A 15,813-nucleotide genomic window follows, 5' to 3' on the forward strand; every position below is an offset into this window, starting at 1 on the left:
AAAAGTGAGAAAAAGATGGAAGAATACGAGCAGGAATCATCGGGATAAACTCATGTGATAGAGACAAGGAAGTCACTGGTGGTGAAGGTGTAGAATCATGTGATAAGCGAGGTGAGGAAATCATAGGAGATGATGGCACTGGATCTGCAATAATCGAAGAAGCAGGAGCAGTACAATGAATGGATAAGGGCTCAATAGGAGTGTCAGGAAATTTTTAAAGAAGAGATATCCTCCACTGGAAAGGTAGAAGGAAGAGACTCATCAAAAGTCATACCCCAAGAAATAGGCATCTGAGGACCAACATGATCCCAACAACGATATCCCTTGTGCTCATCGTTGTATCCTAAGAAGACACACTCTACAGACTGAGCAGTCAGTTTAGTGCATTCATGTGGGGCAAGAATGACATAGCAAACATAACCAAACAATTGAAGTGCCGAATAACCAGGAAACAATCAAATAGACGCTTGAAAGGAGTGCCACCCCGCAGAGCAGTGGATTGCTGAAGATTGATGAGATAGATGGAAGTGGAGACAGAGTCGGCCCAAAAGTGCGGCGGAAGAGAGGTAGTGACTATCAACGGACGAGCCGTCTCAAGAAGGTGACGATGCTTGCACTCAGCCATGCCATTCTGAGCATGTGCACCAGGACAAGAGAACTGAGCAAGATTACCTTGCTCAGCAAGGACTACACGTAACAGCTTGGAGATATATTTTCTCGAGCAAAGTCAGCATAAAACACATGAATAGGCGTAGAGAACCGAGTGTGAACCATGGCAGCAAAACACATATCTAGATAAGACCTCACTACGGGAGAAATAAAGTATATCAATGTGTGTCAAGATAAATCATCTATATATATTCTCCAGTAGAGTCAGCATAGAACACACGAATAGGCGTAGAGAACTGAGTGTGGACGATGGTAACAAAATGCTTATATATAGATAAGACCTCACTATGGGAGAAATCAGGGCCGGGCAAGCAAAATCAGAGTCCCTGTGCGAAACTCATCCCCGCAGTCTATATCTATATCTATACCTACTAATAAAGCAAGGTGATATTCTTGGTTTCGTCCCGCTTAAACAATATTTTCCTACTTGAGGTGGTACTAAAAATTCGTCCATCTAGAATAAGCCGTAAGTTGTTTTCGTGACGCTCAAGCTGGGCAGATTTTGGGCCTAGCAACGAGCGAGGCAAGTGGGCTTTCTACTGAAGTTTTTTTAATGGGTCGTGAGCACGTGAGTGGACTTTTCAAAATCGGTGTACATGAGTTGTTTGAACCGAACTCACGAGCTTTCGTCCTGTCTCACCTCGCTTCTTTGGATATAATTTTGCCGGTTCATATACGTAAGCTGTTTGGAGGATCAACAAGCAGGAAGGAGGCGAAAAAGAATTAACCCCAACACGGAACGAAGGAACACCAGAATCGATCGAAAGGAGCAACCGCCGGATCCGGGGGAATCCTGCCCGTTCCGCGAGTGAGTGGACGGCGGACGCGTGGCGGCGGCGGCGCTGGCGCCATTCCGGCGAGGCGAGCTGGCAGTGGGATTGGGCGCTCGGGCGCGGGAGTGAGTGGATGGGGGACGCGGGGCGGCGGCAGCACTCCGACGAGGCGAGCTGGTGGCGGGATTGGGTGCTCAGGCACGCGATCTCCCACGAATCCACTGGGCCTGCCCCATCATCCGCGCCGCAGCGCGACTCCACCGGCATGGAGGCCCGTGCCTGGGCAGCCGCCGCCTCGGCGTTTCGTCTCCTCCGGAGGCACTGCGAAGGGGGCCATTGATCTCGGTGTAGCTTCACTTTATGCATTTCGGGTGGAGTTTCTCTACAAGAGGTCGGATAAGTACTTGGCAGTTGGCATGGCGGCGTGTCAGGCTGGTTGCAGCGGTGCGGAGGGAGACCTTGACCTTCGCCGCTGGCTGATCTGGGGCGGTGCAGAAGGAGAGTTCAAAAGCAGCTCGCGGCTGCACTACGGCTGGCCAGAGGGAGCTGGGCAAGAGATACTGAGGGGCTCTACTGCCTCGAGCATGGCATACAACCCGATGGCATCATGCCAAGTTAGCTTTTTTATCTTTCAATTCTTTCACTTGTTTGTCTTTTACTTTCAGAGCTTACAAAATCTTAGATGTTGCTTACAAAAAATTCAGATACAATATTTTGATTGCAGACTGCATATATTCAGCAAGTAGATGCCTTCTCGACTGAATTGTAAGCCATGATCGAAGTTTAGTGGTATTGAAACAGAAAGGCAGATGACGATTAATTTTGTTATTGCCAGTCTCAACTTTAATCTCAGAATCTAGCCGGTCAGTGTTTGTGTCCAGCTTGGGCTAGCTAAACTCAATAGTGTTTGTCCGGCTTGGGCTGAAATTTTAATCAGTCTAGCTAGCTCTTGCTACGTACTTGATCCAGCGTACGGATCAATTAAGGCATTTCTCTGAATTAATTTTGCATCCACCGCAAAGCAATTCACTTGATGTGTTTCTTCGTCCAAAAGTACCGACTGCTAGGATCACACATCGTGCTCGTCAAAACGTATACTACGTGTTCAGGTGTGCGCCAACACTAACCAAACACATACGACAACACCGACGCCACCTTGTAAGATTCGAGGACCCGGTGAAATCAAGCGGACAAAATGGGGCGGCCATGTCAAATGAAGTCCAGCATGACTTGGTTCATTGTGTACGTGTGCATCTACTCACCAAAAAAATAAGGTTGCTCGGCATACTAGCTAGCAAGCCTCTCAGAAATTTCATCCATTTTGCCTTCTTCCAAAATCATGTACACGTGTGTACATTGTTGTGGCCAAAAACATCGACCAGCAAGTTTGTCCGGGATACTTCGGTACACAACGACATTCGGGGCATCACCAACATGGCAAACAAGCAAATCCTGAACTTCTTTGAACAACAAAGGGGCTATATTGAGGAGGTGTGGTGCGAAGGCCACACACGATAAGTGCGGGGAGCTGCGGGGGCACACAGCAGAGAGGTTGAGGAAGAGCTCGTGGAACGAATATGTTGATAGGGTAGGCAAACACACAACGCGCTTCACCTCTTCCACGAGACCTTGCGGTTTCTACTCTAGCCGGGGCTCCACGCCGATATTTTCGAGTTGAGGTCAGCATCATGGACAACTGTGGTCATGTGACTGTTAGAAATACTATCCTGCTCACTCTGTCAACCGCATAGCCTCGCCGCGGGTCGAGATTGTAATTGCCACTTTGAGGTCGAGACATCTATTTTGTATCTGGGAAAAAGGATGAAGCCACGATAATGATTGGACGTCGTGTTGATCTCCCGTGGCAACGCACGGGCATGTTTACTAGTAGAAAATTAAAACATGTGTAGTGTATATATCATAGTGTCTTACATAGCAAGGAATATATTCAAGAATCATACCTATTCGAAGCTTGGTTGCATAGTCTTTACTTGAATAACAACATTCTTTTAGTGTTCTTTGAAATGAAATCTTCAATATCCTCGTAATCAATGTTCTCCAACACTTCACTCTCAAGTGCTATTGTGGCCAAATCAGTAAGCCTTTGTTGTGTCATTGTAGTACACAAATACGACTTCAATAGCTTCAATTTCGAAAAGCTTCTTTCTGCTGATGCAACAGTCACAGGAATGGTCAATAGAACTATGTATGCAACACCTGCATTGGGAAAACAATCATGTCACTCTAAAAACTTTAGAATTTCAACTGGCCCATATCATCCTTTGGAATGGAATCTTTAAGTAATGTAAACTCCACTACAGTCATTGGCATCAATGTTAGATTTGCCATTTTTTAAGGGTTGCCTCAAGATTATCACAAGATTTCAAGCTCTCATTATCCAATGACTGCAATGATTTGGAAGTAAATAAAAAACGAAAATCTTTTTGCTAACCTCATATTGTTCAAATCTGATTGTAAGTGACATAATTGCTTGATCAACAATAGTTGTAAAATAACCGTTTCTAAATGATTCCTCTGCAGACTGTGTGGGAACATTTGTGTCATCCGGGTTCTCATCAAAATGTCTCTTTCTTTTAATTCCCCGTCTTTCATGAAATGTTGTGCTAATAACCATATCAAGTGCAATTTTTTTGGCTATCTCCAATGCTTCTAAAAGCCACTTTCTCTATACCCTTCGAAAAAAATCAACCCTTTCACTTTCTCAATAGCAACATCTATAAGCATATCCTTTGCTTGCAAGTGTTTGCTTACTAAATTAACAACATATAATACCTCAGACCAAATTACTATTGCCACTATAAGTTCATACTCCCTAGGTTCATTATTTGCCAAACCTTTGCCTTGCTGCTCGTTTTATTTTTTTCGAGAAAACGCAAAAGATTTGCGTTTCATTGTATTGAAAAGAGGGGGTTTGTTACAATCCTCCTAGAAGGCGAGTTGCAGGGCAAATACAAGGGCATTAGTGAACATCCCAGGTTTGGGGCAGGATGACGCGGAGGCCAAGGGCCCCAGCTCTGGCCCAAAGAGCAGCCTCGGCCTTGATCGTGGCGATCAGGGAGGTGACCGAAGGGCGGTCTCTCTCGAAAACGCAGCCATTGCAATGTTTCCAAATCATCCATGGCACGAGCAGAGTGGCGGAGGCGAGGCCTTTGTGCATCGGCTTGGGCGTGTTCCGTTTAGCCAAGCGCCACCAGTCGTGAAGCGAGGCGTCGTTGTTGGGTGGCGGACAAGGGAGGCGCAGCCACGAGAGGATCTCATGCCACACCTGGCGAGCGAAGGGGCATCCCAGGAGAAGGTGGTGCAGTGTCTCTGGGGCCTGATCGCAGAGCGGACAGCAGGGTGGGCGAGGCAGGTTACGGCGCGGGAGGTGGTCGGCAGTCCAGCAGCGGTCGAGGTTCGCAAGCCAGTGGAAGAAGCGCACCCGTGGTGGTGCCCAACACTTCCAAGTAAGCCTCCAGGCCTGGCAGGTTACGATGCTGCTCGTTTTATATCATTATCAGTTTCAGATACCTAAAATGAAAAGAAAGGAAATATATGTTATAGTTGGAGATAGCCAAAGGAATTACATAATAATCAATATAAAAATATTTGGTACCTAATAGAGCCTCCCAAATGGCTGCACATTGAAATCTGATAGCTTTAACACTGTTGACACAACTCTCCCAATGTGTTGCTGATACTAACTTGAGCGTCACTCCTATATATGTTATCTTTTAGAATTGCATTTCTTCGTAAAAATTGCAGAAGTTATATAAATGTCTTGGATGATATCACAAAGTGTTAAATTAAGGCTATGGCAACCACAAGTAGAATAGATCGCTCTAGGATTTACATTCAAAACTCTCCTTTGTACCCCATGATGTTTTCCTTTCATATCTGACCCATTATCATGCCCTTGTCCTCACATTATCTATATCAAGATCAAGAAGCTTAAGTTCATTCTCTAGCACTTCTAAAAGTCCTTGCCCAGTCGTACCATTTACATCTAAAAATCCTAGAAAGGATTCTTCTACACAAACATGACTTGAAGATGAATCCACATACCTAACAATTGAAGATATCTGTTCTTGGTGGCTTGCATCAAGGTACAATCAAGTATGACCGAGAAATATTTGCACTCTTTATTTTCTTAACAATCTCAAACTTAATAGCTGAAGCAAGCAAGTGTATCAACTCATTCTAAATCTTGTGATCAAGATGATGAGCATGAGTTTCTTCATTTGTAATACGACAAGCATGCTCTTGAATAACTGTGTTAAATTCAGCCAACATCTCTACTAGATCCAAGAAATTCCCATTGCTATCTTCATACAGTTTGATGTTACTACCACAAAAGGCTAGATTATGCTTGGCAATAAATTTAATAATGTAAACAATTCTGGAGAAAAAAATTCTCCGGTGCTCCTTTTCATTCTCAAGTTGACCTTGAGCATCTTTATCAATAGTTTGATGCTTTTGCAATCTAGTAGTAGAGAGCTCATACCAAGTGGTCATATTCAAAACATGATCTACACTTGTCTCATGCTCTTTTAAGTGTATTGCCAAGATGTGTCCAATCATCACTGCCAACTGACCTTTTCTATGCCCTTTTGTAAATAATTTACAACCAAAGCAAAATAGTCTATTCAGGTCCTTAGAATAGACAAGGTAATCTCTATCGCAATGCTCCCCATTTGACATAATTCTAGTATAGAATAGTGCAGAAAACCCTGCTAGAATATCTATCCTTAGGACCTTTCTGAAATTGTGAGTCTCTTTTAGGGCCCTTTTGTGCTAAATTGTCAATCTGCTTAGGATCAAGACAACCCCAGTTTCTTGGATCCAATATATCAACATGAAAAGAACCACCGACATCCGCAACAGGTGAAGTATTTGAGTTAACATCAATACTAGTTGTCCTGATGTCATCACCATTATTATGCATATCAATATTTGTGTTACCAATAAGATCATCATCAACCTCATCATTATTTTCTTTATTTGCTTGTTCATCTCTATGATCATTGTCAACATTATTATCAACCATGAGGCCTTGATCCTGTGATTGATTATTAGAGGACACGTGTGGTTCTTTTGCAACAAACTTATCCATGGCTCCTTTCTGTAATCGACCTAACTTATCTGTTTTTTGTTTTTGTCAAACGCTTTTGGTAACCGGATTCATGTTCTCTATCCTGAGAAGACATGACTTGGATCTTGAAACATGTAGAGAAAAGATGTAAAATAACATAATTAACAAGCTATTGGCATATATTAAAATTGCTAGATGGAATGCGATCTGCGGAACTCACGGATCGATGGCCGACAGCTGATAGAAGCACATGCTGAATTGGATGGGGATGGATCGATGGAGGATCGCCGAGCTTCAAGCGTCGTATTGGAAAAAGAGGAGAGGAGCCGAACAGACAAGAGATGAGGGTAGGAGGCGGCGTTGGAGAGGACTTGTCCACTCGACTTGGTGTCCTCGATGGCTCAATGCCTTGATTGCTCGTCGCCTGGGCTCCATGGGAGACTCTATGCAGCCTAGACGCGCTAGCGCTAGCGGGGCGGCTTACGGGCCCATGCTGGATATCGAGCAGCAGGCCTGTTGGCTGCTGCTTGCTATGGGCTGCCTTGTGCTAGGAATTTCATGGCCCCTGGAAATTGGCCATGTTCCGTTGCACGGACTACACGCCCATGGGCTCAGGCCTGGAAGAAATCAAGTATATGCATGTGTGTTAAGAGAAATCATCTATAAAGATAATATACTAGTGATGACCTCCTTCCAAGGCAAAGGGAGATGGACCCCAGACATCAGACTGAACAAGGTCGAAAGGACGCTTGCTCGTGCTCCTGCTCGCCGATGGTGGTGCTCGAGTGTGCGGTGATGTGGCCACCCAACAAGGGAAGACAAGATGTGGGATCGAGGCAACACACATAGTAACCCACAACCAGGCAACGGATGCCCAGCCGGACTGGTAGGGAGCGGAGGTGGATACAAAGGTGGACTTTGAGCTTCATAGGAGTCTTAATAGTGTGCTCATCAGTAAGAGCAGGAAAATCCTGGATATACTTCTCTTGGGAAATAAAGAAGCCATTAAAGGTAGAAGAAACCTCAATCTCAAGAAAGTAGCGAAGAGGACCAAGATCAGACATAAGAAACTCACTATGACGAGCCTTCACAAAGGCAATGTACTTATAATGTTGTCGGTGATGATCGACATATAGAATAAGAGTTCGCCCACGAGTTGAAATGTAGACAAAAAGTGCAGGATCATGAGCACTCGCCGAAAAACCAGCCGCAATCACTATTGAGATGAAACGCTCAGACTAGACACGAGGGGTTTGCTTAAGGCCATATAGAGAGCAACAAAGACGACAAACCATGTCATCAGGAAGAGAAGCCACAACGAAAAGTGTGCGAAGAGTGGTCATTTGGGCCATAGGGGCAAATGTCTCATCATAGTCATGACCATGTTCCGACCACTAGACGAGCTTTGTAATGCTCAAGAGAACCATCAGAGTCTTAACCTTGTAGACCCACATACAAGTGATGAGACGAGCACAAGGAGGAAGGGAAATGAGATCCCACGCGCCAATGCGCGAAAGAGCATCAATCTCCGATTCCATCACATGCTGCCATTCGGGATGAGCAACAACGTCATGATAAGTCGTCTCGAGAAGAGCGGTGCTAGAATAACCATAGCGGTCAGTAGGTGGAAGCAGGCGAGCTCGAAAGCCATAAGTAGGCTAAGTTGGAGGTGGTGCGTTGTCTAACAGAAGAAGACAGTAGTCGAGGGAGATGGCTCATCAGAAGGTTCACAACACGCGGATGACCAGTGTAGTAAAGAAGATGATGAGGGGGGATCAATGGGGAAGCCTCAGGTAATGAACGAGGTGGGGAAGCCGCAAGTGACGGTGTGGGGTCTACAACAGTAGTATGGGAAGACAAGGTGGGATGGGTGGACGAGGGCAATACTTGAGTGATAGGTGTATTTGAAAAAGTGAGGAAATAAATATCCTCAATGGGGGAGGTCAGAGAGCATGGACGTGGATATAAAGGACGAGACTCATCAAAAGTCACATCCCGAGAAATGTGCATCCGACGATTGGCAGGATCCCAACGCAGATAGCCCTTGCTCATCATTGTAACCTAAGAAGACACATTCAACAGACTAAGTAGTTAGTTTGGTGCATTCATGGGGGGCAAGAAGAATGTAGCAAATGCAACCAAACAAATGAAGTGTTGAGTAGTCAAGAGAACAACCAAAAAGATGCTCGAGAGGAATGTCAGTCTGTAGAGCAAAGGAAGGATTAATGTTGATGAGATAGGTAGAAGTAGAAACTACCTCAACCCAAAAGTGAGGTGGAAGAGAGGCGACAATCATCAACGCACGAACCGCCTCAAGAAGGTGATGCCGCTTGTGCTCAGCAACACCCTTCTGAGTATGAGCACCAGGACAGAGAACTGAGGAAGTGTGCCCTGCTCAATAAGGAATCCACCCAGCAAATGGGAGATGTACCTAAGGATCCTGAAGCCGTTGAGTTCCACATGAAGCACACCTTGCTCCAGGCCACCATGCATTGCCCGTCGTTGACTATGTCGGTCCCGCTCTAAAGGAAAACGCGAATGTACTTCTCGACCGCCACAACGAAAACGCGAATGTACTTCTCGACTATGGTGATGGCTTGATAAACTGGAATGGAGAGAAGTACTAATTTGACAAGCATGAGCCAGCCTCCCATGTTTAGTAGATTCTCAATCCAAGTGGGGATGCAGTTGAGAACTTTGTCTAGAAGAGGCTACATGTGGACTGTGCGAATCTTGCACAACAAGGGGAGGCTAAGGTAGGTGCACGGGAGCGCTGGGAAAGCACATGCGAAGCTTAGCTTATAATCAATTAAATCTCGGTGATGCTGCAATAGATTGGTGCAAAGGAACACTTGTCGAAGTTGGTGCATAAGCTCGATGTGCCACCAAGATCAGGTTGCCGCACGTCGAAGACAGGACGACAACCATGTCAGCATTGTACACTAACATGAGGTGCTTGACGCCATGCCAACACGATGGCTCTAACATGACAATGCTCTTCGCATGGACCAACAAGGAGTTGAGCACCTCCAGCACAAAGAAGAAACAAAGACAAAAGGGGGTCACCTTGCCACAGGCCATGACGGTGAAGAATATGCCTCCCGGGCACCCTATTGAGGGTGTCTACTGTAGAATCATCCACACCAACTCGTTGAATCCGTTGCCAGTGCCGGCGTGCCATCAGACCATATGAGGAAGGGCCATGAGACTGAATCGAATGCCTTCGCAGTGTCAACCTTGAGCATAAGGGTTGCGATGTGTCTAATGTGCAAGCCCGTAGTGGTGAGCATGAAGGAGCTCTGGTTTTCCTTGATCAGTTCTGGGAGCCGAGGCATGATGTGGAGAGCAAGCAACTTCGAGAAAAGCCTACCAAAGGTATGCAACAAACAGATCAGGTGGAATTGTGCGAGCTTATTCGAGTTTTTCTTCTCTGCACTAAGACAATGAGGGCATCATTAGGCTCGACGAGGCAACCCGGTATAAGCAAATAGAGCTTGTGGACGACTACGGCAAGCTCATCTTTGATGATCTCCAAAGCGAGTTGGTAAAATAACTCTACGAGGGATGGCGCACCCCATGATGGACGAGTAGTCTGCAGCGTCTACTCCTTATCCTCATGGGTCAAGGCGACAATACTGTCACGGGCAATGGTAACCATGTAATTTTTGCAGTGGCAGTGGCACACATGGATGTAGAAGTAGCACGTGTTTGCGTCTCCCTCGGCTAGCTAGTGGAAGCGGAGGGCTGGCGTGGGATGATGCACTTGAGGGAGGCCAAACCAAGCAACTTAAGCTTCAACTCTTTGCGTAGATTAAACTCCTTTTGGGACAGCTGTCGGGACTCCTGCACCACGTTGAGCTGAAAAATGATTTCCTTAGCCATGAGCTGTTGTAGCTTGATGCTGCCAATATGCCGGTTGCTCCACAGCTACAATGTGTTGTCCATATGCTCCAGCAGGACACCCAAACACTAGAGTTGGCGAAGGTGCGACGACACATGCTAGGCATCAGCAACCACCTGGCGGAAGCCATCAAAATTGGGCCAGATATCCTTGAAGTGGGACTGGTGAGCCCTAGGCATGAAAATCTTGGTGTACACGCTAAATCTAATGCCATGGAGTATCCGCGCGGAAAAGCAACTAGGATGTCATTACCCCCGATTCGTTGAACAGAACAAGCGGTCTGGCTGCACCAACGTTGGTGACCGTCGCTTGTTGCTCGAACTGTAGCGTCGCCCGATGAGGTTGATCTCGCAAAGCCCAAGGTCAAGGAAACGGTGAAATCTGCCCATCTATCTTCTTTCTAGGTTAGCGTTATTCTTACCCGCCCCCGCCTGCTAGATCAAGTTGAAGTCACCGGTAACGACCCAAGGACCAGGTTGCGAGGAGCGCAACGCAGCTTTTGGAGGAAAGCAAAGTGATTTGCATCAGCTAAAGGACCACATACGGTTGACAATCACCAAGGGAGTGCCTAAGGCAAACACAGAGGGCAAAGGTTCGAGTCAGTGCATTAAGGCCTCACACGTTTCAAGAAGACCACGCCGAACTAAGGATGAGAGACGAGAGTAACACAAGTAACCAAGGCGATGCCCCCACTGCTAAAAAGAGCTGGTAGACAAGGCAACAGAGGTGGAGAGACCGGCGGCGGTAGCAACAGAGGGAAAGTGAAGCCAGTCAAGCTCCCAGAGGCCCTGGGAGTTATGACATCGGGGTCCAGCACCAAGGACAACACCAGTGTGACGGTCCGAAACAGTGCATGAGTCAAAGTCGAGAATTACCCAACAACCAGAGTCAACAATCTGACCACCAAAAATGAGCTGCATGGTATGTTGAGGAACATGAAAGGACAAAGTGCTAAGAAGCCTTTGGCTATTAACAAGGAGGGAGGTACCTGTTAGGATATATGCAACTGTATTTCCAGGTGGCCATATGCCATTGTATACACGTACAAGTGTTTTACAATATGCAAAAAAACCTTTATAGAGTGGGGAAAATACAAAGGGGTACACGACTAAATATATAACTCTTAACTCCCCATCCCTCAAACTCATGGTGGATCAACAACACCGAGCTTGGAGAGATAGATATAGAAGTCATGTTGTGCTCTAGTTTGGGCCTTCCTAAAGAAATGTTCCAACTGTAACTCCGAAGGCACATACTGAGGAGCCATAATCCGAATTTTGCACACAAAAAAAAGCATCAAAGCCAATATGCTTGGTGAGTTCATTCTTCGTTGGGTCGCGCGCAACACTACGAGCACATGTATTGTCAAATAAGAGCAAAGTAGGTGTAGTGACAGAAATACCAAACTTCTGAAGTAACCACTGCAACCAAGTCACCCCTGCCGTCAAAAGAGCCATAGCTCAAGGCTCAGCCTCTGCACTCAAACGTGAAATTGTAGTCTGTTTCTTTGTCTTCGAGGCAGTGAGAGAATTAGTCCACATAGCATTTGAATAGGCCTGACGCTGTAATGAACTAGAGCAGGGAAAGAACATACGGTGAGAGATCGTGCCACGAAGATATCAGAGAACACAAAGGAGAAGGAGGTGACTATAGTGAACCAATGTGGGTGCAAAGACAAACTGACTCAAACTATGCACGGGATAGGAGATATCTGGATGAGTAACATCTAGATAAACAAGACTCCCAACAAGATGACGATAACACGTCGGATTAGACAAGGGTCACCATCACTAGCACGAAGGTGAACATTGAGCTCCATGGGAGTCTCAACAGTGCACTCATCAGTAAGAGCAGCATGAGCAAGAAGATTCTGGATATATTTTTCTTGGAAAATAAAAAAGCCATCAGAGGTAGAAGAGACCTCTATCCCAAGAAAGTAGGCGAAAATCAGACATAAGAAACTGCTCACTAAGACGTGCTTTCACAAAGGCAATATACTGAGGGTCGTTGCCATTGATGATCATGTCGTTAGCATACTCAGGGTCGGCAGAGACGCTCAGGGTTGTAGGGACGGTCATTAGGCTAGCGGCGGATGGAGCATCGAGGCCCAAGCTCTAGGCGGTGCATGCATCGCGGGTGGAGGAACGGTCGGCGTGGGGCGCAAGGAGCAGCAGGTGCGGAACTGTGGGGCTTTATCTCCCCTTGTCTAGCACAGGCTGCTGTAGAAGATGAAGGGAAGTCAGGGCGCCTCAAACGGCGGCAGCTCCCCTCTGGCTTGGACCAGAACCCCGGCAGCCACGGAAGTGCAGAGAAGCAAGCATAGCAAATGGCGCAGCCGCCTCCTCCCCTTGCTTGCTTCCTCTTCTTGGAGCCCTGTTCCAGCTCTCTCTCTCTCTCTCTCTCTCTCTCTCTCTCTCTCTTTAATATATATTACCCTGGATGAAGAATAACTTATTCTTCATCCCGGTCAAACGACCCACCAAGTCGGACTCCCTTCGTATCCGCTCGGTTGCCCCACCAAAAGAAAATAACAATTCCCACCACGGCTGGCAGACAATGATTTTTTTTATGTTAGCGAGGAAAAGAAAACTCCGCCTATGTTGTCTCAACATAGCCGGTCCCAAGCCCGGGTAAAGGAGGAGGGTTGTGATGGGCTTGGCGAGCCAATGTAAAAACTCAGCCACTCTTATGGAGATGAAACCCAAAAGATTTTCGTTGGGGCTTAAGCGTGCAAAGAATCTCAAGAGAGGTCGGGGTAGACCGAATTTGACATGGGAGGAGTCTGTTAAGAGAGACCTGAAGATTGGAGTATCACCAAAGAACTAGCTATGAACAGGGGTGCGTGGAAGCTTGCTATCCATATGCCAGAGCCATGAGTTGGTTGCCAGATCTTGTGGGTTTCACCTGTAGCCTACCCCAACTTGTTTGGGACTAAAGGCTTAGTTGTTGTTGTTGTAGCGAGGAAAAGAAAATTTGGTCGTGGGTATTGCGAGCTAGCCTCCCCGCAGTTTCTGGGAAGCGCGGGCTCCACTACCAGCAGCATCGAGGTCGGAGGCGAGGGTTGATCGTTTCGGCCGCGAGCGGGCGGTTTTGCGTTGGGTGTCCTCGTCGGCGCTTGGCTTCAGCCACGGAGGAATCGGGGCCTCGGCTTCGCGGCGACACATTACAGCGTCCCTACTGTTGTGCTTCTGCTCTCGGTTGATTCGGGGGTGGGCATCAGCGTGTGAAATCGACTGCAGAGGATTAGGGCCTGGGGCATCGCATCTTCCTGCCGGTGGAAGGCCTGCGTCCCCTCGAGGCTGGTACGTATTCTGGCAAGGACAAAGTTTTCTCAGCCCTTTTTCATTGCGTGTGCATTCTTTAGAATCACGTATATTCTTCAGTAATGCTCCCAAATCTCTGCTCACTCCAGAAGTCCAGATACAGTGCATCACGTAATTTTCTTGTTTAGTTGCCATTAGCCAACTTCACAGAATTCAAGTTGGATTTATTTGAACGGCAATGTCTCGAGCTTTTGGGGAGCAACAGTAATTACAAGCTTAGCTAGCGCCATACCAACACTTTGCCATTGTGAGGATTTGCATCCCACCTCTACCCCAATGTCACAAGTAAAATTATTGTGATTATCCATCTGATGACATGAGTAATTTAACTTTTGTTCTGTGTTTCATGTTGTCTGGAGCAATGTTTGGTTCCTAGCAGTTTCCAGATGGATTTATTTCCATTGCAATGAGAACGACTGTCAATATTTGCTGAATTTTTGGTCAAGACTCAACCCACAAACCAAGAGGACTTAACCCTCTTCTCCTTGATCTCCTTGATAGTCCAGCAATCAGCAAGTTGAAAAGATTTAAATCAAGGTTCCATGATAATTCTTTTGAATCTTCCTGTAAGGTAGGCTTTTCAGATATTCCATTTCAAACTAAAGGTGCATTCCTTTTACTTCCGGTAATATAAACTATGTATTTTTAATTGTCTAACCTTGTGTGCATAGGGTTTCTTTCACACGAGAGGTAAAGATGTTCCTTGTACAATATTTAGGTTCTGCAGAAAAATATTGTTTTAATTGGTTGTTGTTTGCCTGTCAGTCACACAAGCCTTTATTTATATTAGGCCTTAGATGCTACTCCCTCTGTAAAGAAATATAAGTGTTTAGATCACTACGGAGGGAGTATCAAGTACTATCTGTTATCCCTTTGTAATAGAAGAGCATAATTTCCACTCCCTAGTTGTTGATCATATTTCTCTGTGCCACATTCTAGTTCCAAAAATGCATGTTGATGGTCCACCTTGTTGATTGCCTGCTGATATTGTGAGATATTTGATTATGCTTGATAATATTAGCAGCGAAGAGTGCCTCATTAAAAATCTTAGTTGGAGAGTGAAATTTGCGTTAGTAGTATGTACTGAATTTTATGGCAGTCATAAGATGAAATTGTTCCTGTGAAACTGAGGACTGAAAGAGCTGATTCTGGTGCTCAACAGTATGATATTTTAGCCCCTGCATAAATTGTGGGAAATCCCACATGCATGGAAAATGAAGGACTCAAAGGTTAACATAATCCATTTTATAAATCATCACACGTGCATCTTCATTATGTATGAGATTATTCTGGGATACCGCCTCCATTAATTAATTATGTATTAAAGAGGTAATTTATCTTTTGCGATAAACTGAGGAGGGGAGCAGTTATGTTTGTCCTTGCAATTGTGACGTGTATTTCTACATCTGACGTACAGTGTAACTATTTCAGGGCTTGACAGACCAGTTTTTATCCGGAAGAAAGGCCTTTAGCGTGTGTTTGGATCTGAAGAACAAAGCAAGATATGGCTGTCATTCCTTCTAACTTGGCTAGTTACTAGTATCTCCTTGATCCTTTGATAAGGTGGTCTTGGCGTGTGTGTGTGGGCAATAGAGAACATAACTTGGCAATTTCTGTACATGTTTACTGTATTCATTTATTCAGGATTAGAAGCTTAAATTCTGAATTTTATAGTTCAGGAGTAGCTACCTCCTGATGTACCGGTTTAATTTAATGGTTTCATCGAATGTGAATCAAAAGTATATGTTGTTAACATAGTTGGGTATACATATCATGTCATCTTTCTTTTCTAAGGTGTTTGATGAGTTCAATGCGATGAAACAGATGCGCTGAATATATTCAAGGTTTCTAGCGGGAATCACTTCTTCATGGCCATTCTGGTGACAATGGTTGTACTCCAGGTAAAAAAAACAAATAGTATAATTCTTCTATTCCACATATATAGTAGTTTTGGTTATTGTTATATGTTGTTTCCTTTGTATATATGCAAGCTCTTATCATCGAGTTTCCTTGGCAAGTTAACTTCAACAATCATGTTAAGCTGGCAGCTATGGT

The 15,813-nt window shown here is 45.5% G+C and overlaps 1 long non-coding RNA gene across 3 annotated transcripts in view; it reads left to right on the plus strand.

The window, feature by feature from the left end:
* Positions 1 to 15,813, plus strand: part of LOC123180486 (uncharacterized) — a 30,340-nt gene that overhangs the window by 14,316 nt on the left and 211 nt on the right. The window contains exons 4-5 of one of the 3 annotated variants that reach the window (XR_006491070.1): positions 1,352 to 14,329; positions 15,190 to 15,659. This is a non-coding gene — a long non-coding RNA (uncharacterized lncRNA). Of the gene's footprint in view, positions 1 to 1,351; positions 15,660 to 15,813 lie in introns of all 3 variants that reach the window. The other 2 variants (XR_006491071.1, XR_006491069.1) reach the window with 2 other exon arrangements.

This window comes from Triticum aestivum, chromosome 1D (genome assembly GCF_018294505.1).
Source record: "Triticum aestivum cultivar Chinese Spring chromosome 1D, IWGSC CS RefSeq v2.1, whole genome shotgun sequence".
NCBI lineage: Eukaryota > Viridiplantae > Streptophyta > Magnoliopsida > Poales > Poaceae > Triticum > Triticum aestivum.